This window comes from Triticum aestivum, chromosome 3A (assembly GCF_018294505.1).
Source record: "Triticum aestivum cultivar Chinese Spring chromosome 3A, IWGSC CS RefSeq v2.1, whole genome shotgun sequence".
NCBI classification, from domain to species: Eukaryota; Viridiplantae; Streptophyta; class Magnoliopsida; order Poales; family Poaceae; genus Triticum; species Triticum aestivum.
In genome coordinates, this window is record NC_057800.1 from 681,508,634 (window position 1) to 681,520,706 (window position 12,073).

Sequence of the window (12,073 nt, forward strand, 5' to 3'; positions counted from 1 at the left end):
CTTTTCAGCCGCCGGCGCCGAAAAATCGGCCCAGTTATGCCCCCAAGGGCCCATTTTTCGCCGGCTCGGGCCAAAATTGGCGCCGGCGGACCCAACACGAACCCGGCGCACTGGGCGCCGGGCGAATCGTTTTTGGCGCAAAACAGCCGCGGGCCCTTCTTGTCAGCGACTCGTCTCTCTTCTTGCCGCTTCGTCGTCCTCACCGCCTCGTTTCCCGCGGTGAATCAATGCCAAAGCTGCCACGCCGGTCAGCCTCCTCCATTGATGCCTCACGGGCGGCGCAGTGACCGGACGACGCGCGTCCCCTCGCCCGCCACGCGTACGCGCGGCGGCCACGCGTATGAGCGGCGCCTCCGCCTATATAAGCCGAACCCCACCGCGTCGGTGACACGAACAGAATCTCCACCGCCGCAGCGCCATTTCTTCCCCTTTCCTCCCTCTCCTCTCGCCGTCTCCAGTTCAAAGCATGGCCGAGCGCTTCCCAGGCGACGGTGCGGCGGCGAACGGCTTCGACCGCCGCCACCTTCACGAGGACGAAACTCGGCTCCTCTTCGAGGCCGAGTACCCGGTCTCGCCGGACATGCGGGTGCCGGGGACGTGGAGGATCAGCGCCGGCGGGGTCCCGGTGCCATCACCGCCCACCGAGGCGAGGCGGCGTGCGGAGATCGCGCGTATCCGTGCCTCTCTACCACGGGCGGCGAGGGAAGGTCCGCGGTATGTCCCCGACAGCCCTCTCTGGGAGCCTTACTTCCGCCGCCGCCACGACGAGCAGCTAGAGGCCACCAACGGTGTCGTGCCCTCCGGAAGGCTCAGCTTCGAAGGCCGGCGCCGATGGTGGGGCGGGCCCCACCGCACGCTGGAGGCCGTCCTCGAGTACATCGAGGGCGATAACACGCCGAGGCTGGAGTACCCCGCTCCCCCGTCCATCTCTCGCCGGCGTGGGATCTCGTGGACGCTGAGGCGCATGGACCTGCGGGCGTCCTCCGCCTCGTTCGTCCGCTCGTCTGACTCTTCCTGCCTCCACCCCGTCAAGCCGGAGCCCCAGGACACGCCTGTCAGCGCGCGCACCCGCAGCTCCGGCGTCCGCATCAACGACTCCGCCCCCACCTCTGGTCGCCTCGTCCTCGTCAGGCCGAAGCCGGAGCCCGGCCACCCCGCGGAGTACGAGGAGATATCCCGGTGCGGCTTCTCCTACGAGGACGCCCTACGGTGGGCGCGGGACGACTACCTCTGCGACGAGATGGTCCGGCAGCGCCGGGCCCTGGAGGAGAGAGCCGCCCGCAAACGTGGGCGCGAGGACAAGCACGACGTCCTGATCCTCGACAGCGACGACGACGAGGACGCCCCCGGACCGTCCAACCCGCCGCGCCAACTGGGGAAGGGTTGCAGCAGGGACGGCAGCCGCGGAGGAGGCGGCGGCGACGACGATGACGACGATGATGGCGGCGACTACACGTGGTTCTACCGCCTCCTTGTCATGTAAAACTGCAAGGGCGGCGGGCAGCGAGGAGCAGCCTAGTAGCGTTTTTTTCTTTTTTGTAAAATATTTTAAATATGTACGAACTCGCCGAAGTTTGATTGAATTTGCGCCATGTTTGTGCCGAAATTAAAATTTAAAAAAAACGTGGGCGCCGCGAATGGGGGACATCACGCCCCCAGCACGCAGTTTGGCTCGGTGCGCCCTAGGGGGCGATTTTTAGCGCCTTCGGGGGGCCAACGGCTGGAGATGCTCTTAGCAACAGCAGGTGCCCAGCATGTTGGCCTGGCCTATCCCATTCGTCTTCTTCCGCAACACAAGTCCACGCACCCGCTGGCGGCTGACACGGCCGAATGCTCCCAGGTTGCTCGTGTCAGGAACCCACGCCGGTGTCCATTTTCAGGCGTGGCAACGGTAGGGTGGCCAGGTGGGCCATTCAGGCAAATTTTTCGTGTTTTGACTCTTTTCTGAAACCTATTCGAGATTTCACCCTAGTTTGAAAAAAATTCGAGATATGACCCTTTTGCTATCGCCAGAGTCCATGACGGTAGGGTCTAACAGCCTACCGCCAGAGACTTCGGCGGTAGGAAGCATCGCTACCGCCAACCGGGCTGGCGGTAGCCTGCACAATCCTATCGCCAAGGTGCTTGGCGGTAGACATGAACACGCACTGTGTTCAATACTTAAAAGGTTTTTGGCGGTAGGGCATGCAACCCTACCGCCAGGGACCTTGGCAGTAGGCTGTATACCCTACCGCCATGGTCTCTGGCGGTAGCAAAAGAGTCAGATCTCAAAAAAATTCAAACTAAGGTCAAATCTTGAATAGGTTTCAGAAAAACGTCAAAACACGAAATTTAGCTGGCCATTCAAAAAAGAAAAAGGAAGAGGCAACGGTAGAGTGGAGGAGGCGAGGTGGTGGAAAGCTTCCCAGCCCGGACAAAAAATGGCCGGCGCTCCAACTTTTAACCGAGCCAGCGCCATCTCTAGCAAAGTGATCTGGCAGTGTAAAGTTAATGCACCCGCAGCAACAGTGCAATATGTCTTTCTTGCCCCTAAACCACATTATGCTGAATTGCATACGTTCTACATACGGACCCCTCATATATTCCCTGTAAAGAAATATAAGAACATTTAGATCACTATCAGAGGGATATCTAACTGCGGATCCACCATGCAAGCTTGAGTTCATCGTATTTCTCCATGACGGGTAAAACTCCGTGATGATCTTTGTATGATATCAAGAGAATTACAATGGTGTTCTTGGCTGTCAAAAATGAACCCTATATCGACTAGTGTTATTTTGATGTTATGTGGCTCGAACATTGCTTCTTCTTCTCCGTGACCTCCAAAGCTCCTTGTTATATATGCGCACGGCCTTGATCTCTAAGTTGTAATCATACTGAATTAGATAATGATATTTCAATTCATTTTGTGGTCAAAACTTGCGATTATTTCTTTACCGGCTTATGAGTCCCTTCCAGCGTCCACCATCTATTCTTTTGGAAGAGTTGGTCATCGAATACTTGTGTTCTACTTGTACATAGAAACTACGCATAGACCTAGCTCATGATGCCACTGTTGGGGATCGTAGCAGAAATTTAAAATTTTCTACGCATCACCAAGATCAATCTATGGAGTCGTCTAGCAACAAGGGGAAGATGAGTGCATCTACATACCCTTGTAGATTACGAGCGGGAGCGTTCAAGAGAACACGGATGATGGAGTCGTACTCGTTGTGATCCAAATCACCGATGATCCTAGCGCCGAACGGACGGCACCTCCGCGTTCAACACACGTACGGAGCGAGGACGTCTCCCGCGCCTTGATCCAGCAAGGAGGAGGGAGAGGTTGAGGAAGAGGGCTCCAACAGCAGCACGACGGCGTGGTGATGGTGGAGCAAAAGTACTCCGGCAGGGCTTCGCCAAGCTCTTGCGGAGAAGGAGAGGTGTTGGGGAGGGGAGGGGCTGCGCCTTGGATGTGGTGGTCAGCCCTCCCCTTGCCCCTCTATTTATAGGGGAAGGAGGAAGGGGGCCGGCCCCCTCTAGATGAGATCTAGAGGGGGGCGGCGACCAAGGGGAAGGGGCTTGCCCCCCAAGCAAGGGGAGCGCCCCCTTTAGGGTTTCCCCCCAACCCTAGGCGCATGGGCCCATGGGGGGATGCGCCCAGCCCATGTAGGGCTGGTTCCCTTTCCTCTATGGCCCATTAGGCCCTCCGACAGAGGTGGCCCCTCCCGGTGGACCCCCGGAACCCCTCCGGTGGCCCCGGTACAATACCGATATGCCCCCAAACCTTTCTGGTGACCGTATGACAACTTCCTACATATAAATCTTCATCTCCGGACCATTCCGGAACTCCTCGTGACGTCCGGGATCTCATCCGGGACTCCGAACAACATTCGGTAATCACATACAAGTCTTCTTAATAATCCTAGCGTCATCGAACCTTAAGTGTGTAGACCCTACGGGTTCGGGAACCATGCACACATGACCGAGACAACTCTCCGGCCAATAACCAACAGCGGGACTGGATATCCATGTTGACTCCCACATGTTCCACGATGATCTCATCAGATGAACCACGATGTCGAGGATTCAAGCAATCCCGTATACAATTCCCTTTGTCAATCGGTACGTTACTTGCCCGAGATTCGGTCGTCGGTATCCCAATACCTCGTTCAATCTCGTTACTGGCAAGTCACTTTACTCGTTCTGTAATGCATGATCCCGTGACCAACTACTTAGTCACACTGAGCTCATTATGATGATGCATTATCGAGTGGGCCCAGAGATACCTCTTCGTCATACGGAGTGACAAATCTCAGTCTCGATTCATGCCAACCCAACAGACACTTTCGGAGATACCTGTAGTGTACCTTTATAGCCACCCAATTACGTTGTGACGTTTGGTACACCCAAAGCACTCCTACGGTATCCGGGAGTTGCACAATCTCATGGTCTAAGGAAATGAAACTTGACAGTTAGAAAAGCTCTAGCAGACGAACTACACGATCTTGTGCTATGCTTAGGATTGGGTCTTGTCCATCACATCATTCTCCTAATGATGTGATCCCGTTATCAATGACATCAAATGTCCATGGTCAGGAAACCGTGACCATCTATTGATTAACGAGCTAGTCAACTAAAGGCTCACTAAGGACATGTTGTGGTCTATGTATTCACACATGTATTACGATTTCCGGATAACACAATTATAGCATGAACAATAGACAATTATCATGAACAAGGAAATATAATAATAATCATTTTATTATTGCCTCTAGGTCATATTTCCAACAGTCTTCCACTTGCACTAGAGTCAATAATCTAGTTACATTATGCTGAATCGAACACCCATAGAGTTCTGGTGTTGATCATGTTTTGCTCGAGGAAGAGGTTTAGTCAACGGATCTGCAACATTCAGGTCCGTATGCACTTTACAAATATCTATGTCTCCAATTTGAACATTTTCACGAATGGAGTTGAAGCGACGCTTGATATGCCTAGTCTTCCTATGAAACCTGGGCTCCTTGGCAAGGGCAATAGCTCCAGTGTTGTCACAGAAGAGAGCCATCAGGCCTGACGCATTGGGAATAACTCCTAGGTCGGTAATGAACTCCTTCACCCAGATTGCTTCTTGTGCTGCCTCCGAGGCTGCCATGTATTCCGCTTCACATGTAGATCCCGCCACGACGCTTTGCTTGCAACTGCACCAGCTGATTGCCCCACCATTCAAAATATACACGTATCCGGTTTGTGACTTGGAGTCATCTAGATCTGTGTCGAATCTAGCATCGACGTAACCCTTTACGACGAGCTCTTCGTCACCTCCATAAACGAGAAACATATCCTTAATCATTTTCAGGTACTTTAGGATATTCTTGACCGTTGTCCAGTGTTCCATACCGGGATTACTTTGGTACCTTCCTACCAAACTCACGGCAAGGTTTACATCAGGTCTGGTACACAGCATGGCATACATAATAGACCCTATGGCCGAGGCATAGGGGACGACACTCATCTTTTCTCTATCTTCTGTCGTGGTCGGGCATTGAGCCGTGCTCAATCTCGTACCTTGCAACACAGGCAAGAACCCCTTCTTTGACTGATCCATATTGAACTACTTCAATATCTTGTCAAGGTACGTACTCTGTGAAAGACCAATGAGGCGTCTTGATCTATCTCTATAGATCTTGATGCCTAATATAGAAGCAGCTTCTCCAAGATCCTTCATTGAAAAACACTTGTTCAAGTAGGCCTTTATGCTTTCCAAGAATTCTATATCATTTCCCATCAATAGTATGTCATCCACATATAATATGAAAATGCTACAAAGCTCCCACTCACTTTCTTGTAAACACAGACTTCTCCATAAGTCTGCATAAAACCAAACACTTTGATCATCTCATCAAATCGAATATTCCAACTCCGAGATGCTTGCACCAGCCCATAGATTGAGCGTTGGAGCTTGCACACCTTGTCAGCATTCTTAGGATCGACAAAACCTTCCGGCTGCATCATATACAATTCTTCCTTAAGGAAACCATTAAGGAATGTCGTTTTGACGTCCATTTGCCATATCTCATAATCATAGAATGCGGCAATTGCTAACATGATTCGGACGGACTTCAGCTTCGCTACGGGTGAGAAAGTCTCATCGTAGTCAACCCCTTGAACTTGTCGATAACCCTTAGCGACAAGCTGAGCCTTATAGATGGTCACATTACCATCCGCGTGTGTCTTCTTCTTAAAGATCCATTTATTTTCTATGGCTCGCCGATCATCGAGCAAGTCAGTCAAAGTCTATACTTCGTTTTCATGCATGGATCCTATCTCGGATTTTATGGCTTCCAGCCATTTGTGAGAATCTGGGCCCGCCATCGCTTCTACATAGTTCGAAGGTTCACCATTGTCCAACAACATGATTTCCAGGACAGGGTTGTCGTACCACTCTGGTGCGGAACGTGTCCTTGTGGACCTACAAAGTTCAGTAGCAACTTGATCTGAAGTTTCATGATCATCATCATTAACTTTCTCTCTAGTCGGTGCAGGCACCTTAGGAACATTTTCCTGAGCTGCGTCACTCTCCGGTTCAAGAGGCAATACTTCATCAAGTTCTACTTTCCTCCCACTTACTTCTTTCGAGAGAAACTCTTTCTCTAGAAAGGATCCATTCTTGGCAACAAAGATCTTGCCTTTGGATCTGAGGTAGAAGGTATACCCAATAGTTTCTTTAGGGTATCCTATGAAGACGCATTTTTTCGATTTGGGTTCGAGCTTTTCAGGTTGAAGTTTCTTCACGTAAGCATCGGATCCCCAAACTTTTAAAAACGACAGCTTAGGTTTCTTCCCAAACCATACTTCATACGGTGTCGTCTCAACGGATTTCGACGGAGCCCTATTTAAAGTGAATGTGGCAGTCTCTAAAGCATAGCCCCAAAATGACAGCGGTAGATCGGTAAGAGACATCATAGATCGTACCATATCTAATAGAGTGCGATTACGACGTTCGGACACACCATTACGCTGAGGTATTCCAGGCGGTGTGAGTTGTGAAACTATTCCACATTTCCTTAAGTGCGTGCCAAATTCGTGACTCAAATATTCTCCCCCATGATCCGATCGCAAGAACTTGATTTTCCTGTCACGTTGATTCTCAACCTCACTCTGAAATTCCTTGAACTTTTCAAAGGTCTCAGACTTGTGTTTCATTAAGTAGACATACCCATATCTACTCAAATCATCAGTGAGGGTGAGAACATAACGATAGCCACCGCGAGCCTCAACACTCATTGGACCGCACACATCAGTATGTATGATTTCCAATAAGTTCGTTGCTCACTCCATTGTTCCGGAGAACTGAGTCTTGGTCATTTTGCCCATGAGGCATGGTTCGCACGTGTCAAATGATTCATAATCAAGAGACTCCAAAAGTCCATCTGCATGGAGTTTCTTCATGTGTTTGACACCAATGTGACCAAGGCGGCAGTGCCACAAGTATGTGGGACTATCATTATCAACCTTACATCTTTTGGTATTCACACTATGAATATGTGTAACATCACGTTCGAGATTAAATAAGAATAAACCATTCACCAGCGGGGCATGACCATAAAACATATCTCTCATATAAATAGAACAACCATTATTCTCGGATTTAAATGAGTAGCCATCTCGTATTAAACGAGATCCTGATACAATGTTCATGCTCAAAGTTGGCACTAAAAAACAATTATTGAGGTTTAAAACTAATCCCATAGGTAAATGTAGAGGTAGCGTGCCGACGGCGATCACATCGACCTTGGAACCATTCCCGACGCGCATCGTCACCTCGTCCTTCGCCAGTCTCCGCTTATTCCGCAGCTCCTGTTTTGAGTTACAAATATGAGCAAGCGCACCAGTATCAAATACCCAGGAGCTACTACGAGTACTGGTAAGGTACACATCAATAACATGTATATCACATATACCTTTGGTGTTGCCGACCTTCTTGTCCGCTAAGTACTTGGGGCAGTTCTGCTTCCAGTGACCACTTCCCTTGCAATAAAAACACTCAGTCTCGGGCTTGGGTCCATTCTTTGGCTTCTTTCCGGCAGCTTACTTACCGGGCGCGGCAACTCCCTTGTCGTCCTTCTTGAAGTTCTTTTTACCCTTGCCTTTCTTGAACTTAGTGGTATTATTCACCATCAACACTTGATGTTCCTTTTTGATTTCCACCTCCGCTGATTTCAGCATTGAATATACCTCAGGAATGGTCTTTTCCATCCCCTGCATATTGAAGTTCATCACAAAGCTCTTGTAGCTAGGTGGGAGCGACTGAAGGATTCTGCCAACGACCGCATCATCCGGAGATTAACTCCCAGCTGAGACAAGCGGTTGTGCAACCCAAACATTTTGAGTATGTGCTCGCTGATGGAACTATTCTCCTCCATCTTACAACTGCAGAACTTGTTGGAGACTTCATATCTCTCGACCCGGGCATGAGCTTGGAAAACCATTTTCAGCTCTTGGAACATCTCATATGCTCCGTGTTGCTCAAAACGCTTCCGGAGCCCCGGTTCTAAGCTGTAAATCATGCCGCACTGAACCAGGGAGTAATCATCAGCACGGGACTGCCAAGCGTTCATAACGTCTTGGTTTGCTGGGGGTGGTGCTTCACCTAGCGGTGTTTCAAGGACGTATGCTTTCTTGGCAGTTATGAGGATGATCCTCAAGTTCCGGACCCAGTCCGTATAGTTGCTACCATCGTCTTTCAGCTTGGTTTTCTCTAGGAATGCGTTGAAGTTGAGGACACCATTAGTGTGGGCCATTTGATCTACAAGACATATTGTAAATATTTTAGACTAAGTTCATGATAATTAAGTTCATCTAATCAAATTATTTAATGAACTCCCACTCAGATGGACATTCCTCTAGTCATCTAAGTGATACATGATCCGATTCAACTAGGCCATGTCCGATCATCACGTGAGACAGACTAGTCATAATCGGTGAATATCTTCATGTTGATCGTATCTTCTATACGACTCATGTTCGACCTTTAGGTCTTCCGTGTCCCGAGGCCATGTCTGTACATGCTAGGCTCGTCAAGTCAACCTAAGTGTTTTGCGTGTGTAAATCTGGCTTACACCCATTGTATGCGAACGTTAGAACCTATCACACCCGATCATCGTGTGGTGCTTCGGAACAACGGACCTTAGCAACGGTGCACAGTTAGGGGGAACACTTTCTTGAAATTATTGTGAGGGGTCATCTTATTTATGCTGTTGGAAATATGCCCTAGAGGCAATAATAAATTAGTTATTATTATATTTCCTTGTTCATGATAATCGTTTATTATCCATGCTAGAATTGTATTGATAGGAAACTCAGATACATGTGTGGATACATAGACAACACCATGTCCCTAGTAAGCCTCTAGTTGACTAGCTCGTTGATCAATAGATGGTTACGGTTTCCTGACCATGGACATTGGATGTCACTGATAACGGGATCACATCATTAGGAGAATGATGTGATGGACAAAGACCCAATCCTAAGCCTAGCACAAGATCATGTAGTTCGTATGCTAAAGCTTTTCTAATGTCAAGTATCATTTCCTTAGACCATGAGATTGTGCAACTCCCGGATACCGTAGAAGTGCTTTGGGTGTGCCAAATGTCACAACATAACTGGGTGGCTATAAAGGTACACTACAGGTATCTCCGAAAGTGTCTGTTGGGTTGGCACGAATCGAGACTGGGATTTGTCACTCCGTGTAAACGGAGAGGTATCTCTGGGCCAACTCGGTAGGACATCATCATAATGTGCACAATGTGATCAAGGAGTTGATCACGGGATGATGTGTTACGAAACAAGTAAAGAGACTTGGCGGTAACGAGATTGAACAAGGTATCGAGATACCGACGATCGAATCTCGGGCAAGTATCGTACCGCTAGACAAAGGGAATTGTATACAGGATTGATTAAGTCCTTGACATCGTGGTTCATCCGATGAGATCATCGTGGAACATGTGGGAGCCAACATGGGTATCCAGATCCCGCTGTTGGTTATTGACCGGAGAGTCATCTCGGTCATGTCTGCATGTCTCCCGAACCCGTAGGGTCTACACACTTAAGGTTCGGTGATGCTAGGGTTATAGAGATATTAGTATGTAGTAACCTGAAAGTTGTTCGGAGTCCCGGATGAGATCCCGGACATCACGAGGAGTTCCGGAATGGTCCGGAGGTAAAGATTTATATATGGGAAGTCTTCTTTTGGTCGCCGGAAAAGTTTTGCGCATTATCGGTATTGTACCGGGAGTGCCGAAAGGGGTCTGGGGGTCCACCTGCCCCTGGGGGCCACATGGGCTGTAGGGGTGTGCGCCTTGGCCTATATGGGCCAAGGGCACCAGCCGCAAGAGGCCCATGCGCCAAGAGATGAGGGAAAGGAAGAGTCCTAAAAGGGGAAGGCACCTCCTAGGTGCCTTGGGGAGGATGGACTCCTCCCTGGCCGCACCCTTCCTTGGAGGAAGGGCCAAGGCTGCGCCCCTCCTCTCCCTTGGCCCTATATATAGTGGGGGGAAGGGAGGGTAGCAACACCTAAGCCCTGGCGCCTCCCTCTCCCTCCCATGACACATCTCCCTCCTCCCGCAGCGCTTGGCGAAGCCCTGTTGGAATCCCGCTACTTCCACCACCACGCCGTTGTGCTGCTGGATCTCCATCAACCTCTCCTTCCCCCTTGCTGGATCAAGAAGGAGGAGATGTCGCTGCTCCATACGTGTGTTGAACGCGGAGGTGCCGTCCGTTCGACGCTAGGATCATCGGTGATTTGGATCACGACGAGTACGACTCCATCAACCCCGTTCTCTTGAACGCTTCCGCGCGCGATCTACAAGGGTATGTAGATCCACTCCTCCCTCGTTGCTAGATGACTCCATAGATAGATCTTGGTGACACGTAGGAAAATTTTGAATTTATGCTACGTTCCCCAACAGTGGCATCATGAGCTAGGTCTATGTGTAGTTTCTATGCACGAGTAGAACACAAAGTAGTTGTGGGCGTTGATTTTGTTCAATATGCTTACCCTTACTAGTCCAATCTTGATTTGGTGGCATTGTGGGATGAAGCGGCCCGGACCAACCTTACACGTACGCTTACGTGAGACCGGTTCCACCGACTGACATGCACTAGTTGCATAAGGTGGCTGGCGGGTGTCTGTCTCTCCCACTTTAGTCGGATCGGATTCGATGAAAAAGGTCCTTATGAAGGGTAAATAGCAATTGGCATATCATGTTGTGGTCTTTGCGTAGGTAAGAAATGTTATTGCTAGAAACTCATAGCAGCCACGTAAAACATGCAAACAACAATTAGAGGACGTCTAACTTGTTTTTGCAGGGTATGCTATGTGATGTGATATGGCCAAAAGGATGTGATGAATGATATATGTGATGTATGAGATTGATCATGTTCTTGTAATAGGAATCACGACTTGCATGTCGATGAGTATAACAACCGGCAGGAGCCATAGGAGTTGTCTTAATTTATTTATGACCTGCGTGTCAACATAAACGTCATGTAATTACTTTACTTTATTGCTAACCGTTAGCTGTAGTAGTAGAAGTAATAGTTGACGAGACAACTTCATGAAGACACGATGATAGAGATCATGGTGTCATGCCGGTGACGATGATGATCATGGAGCCCCGAAGATGGAGATCAAGAGGAGCAAAGTGATGATGGCCATATCATGTCACTATTTGATTGCATGTGATGTTTATCATGTTTATGCATCTTGTTTACTTAGAACGACGGTAGTAAATAAGATGATCCCTCATAATAATTTCAAGAAAGTGTTCCCCCTAACTATGCACCGTTGCGACAGTTCGTTGTTTCGAAGCACCACGTGATGATCGGGTGTTAGATTCTAACATTCACATACAACGGGTGTAAGACAGATTTACACACGCGAAACACTTAGGTTGACTTGACGAGCCTAGCATGTACAGACATGGCCTCGGAACACAAGAGACCGAAAGGTCGAGCATGAGTCGTATGGTAGATACGATCAACATGAAGATGTTCACCGATGATGACTAGTCCGTCTCACGTGATGATCGGA